Source organism: Chrysochloris asiatica, unplaced genomic scaffold (assembly GCF_000296735.1).
Source record: "Chrysochloris asiatica unplaced genomic scaffold, ChrAsi1.0 scaffold00207, whole genome shotgun sequence".
NCBI classification, from domain to species: domain Eukaryota; kingdom Metazoa; phylum Chordata; class Mammalia; order Afrosoricida; family Chrysochloridae; genus Chrysochloris; species Chrysochloris asiatica.
This window is the reverse complement of record NW_006408725.1, coordinates 3,306,659-3,307,728: the sequence shown is the minus strand read 5'-3', so window position 1 is coordinate 3,307,728 and position 1,070 is coordinate 3,306,659. Positions and strand designations below refer to the sequence as shown.

Genomic DNA, 1,070 nt, shown 5'->3' with positions numbered 1-1,070 from the left:
GCCTCCTCCTAAATCAAAGATCAGCATATTTCTTTCAGCACCAACTTTCTGTCTTAAAAGATTGGCTCATTGATGAGTCTAAGTACATTCAGGCTGGCAATGGTTCCAGCATCTTGAATAGACTGGCACTAAGAGTCACTAAAGTAGACTGGTACAGTGGCAACAGCATTGGTAGTAGTCTTTTCAGGGTAGTCTTCTGCAATTATCTTCATCTTAGTTAGAACCATAAAGGATACTTCCTCTGGAGAGGAACTTTTGGTCTCTCCCTTATATTCTACCTGGACCTTGGGCCTACCTGCAGCATTCACCACAACGAAAGACCAATGCTTTACACTAGACTGGACCATAGCATCATCAAATCTGCTTCCAATCAGATGTTTGGCACCAAAAACAGTATTAGTGGAATTCATCACAACTTTATTCATCACCAACCAATCATTTGATATCAGTAAAGCAACATAACTTAGGGTGGTTTTGTTGCCCTGATCATTTGCAATCATCTGCACTTTCCTATGTTTGAAGATACCCACACAAGAGTAGGTGGTGCAAGATCAGTGCCAACTGCAGGCTACTTAGACATGATTGCTCAGCAGAGGTCCCGATTAGGTGAAGAAACAGACTGCAGGGCTGCCACTGCACAAAATGAGCGGGTTTGGTTTTTTTGTTTGGTAAATATAAGATATATGCTGTTGTTGTTAAGTGCTGTTGAATCGGTTCCGACCCATAGCGACCCTGTATAGGGTTTCCAAGGAGCAGCTTGTGAGCTTAAGCCTCCAACCTTGCAGTTCAAACCAACCTTGTAATCCAGTGCATTAATCCACAGTGCCACACCAGGACTCCAAACATATGCTAGGGAGTCTCAAATTATTTTCTTTGTTTCTTAAATTTCTACAAAGTCTCATTCATATATACCCACCTGCTTGAAATCTCCACTTGGGTATTTAGTCAGTTTCTTAAAATTAATACTGGCAAAACAAAGCTTGCAATTCTTATTCCCCATCAAAAACTCATTCATATTAATAAACGGAATCTACTATTAAGACAGGTAGGTTTCAACTGAACTTCCAAAC

The 1,070-nt window shown here is 40.7% G+C and overlaps 1 pseudogene; it reads right to left on the bottom strand.

Annotated features, from left to right (window-relative positions):
* LOC102823026 overlaps positions 1–580 on the bottom strand; it is a 3,703-nt pseudogene extending 3,123 nt beyond the window's left edge.
* Between the last annotated feature and the right edge of the window lie 490 nt (positions 581–1,070).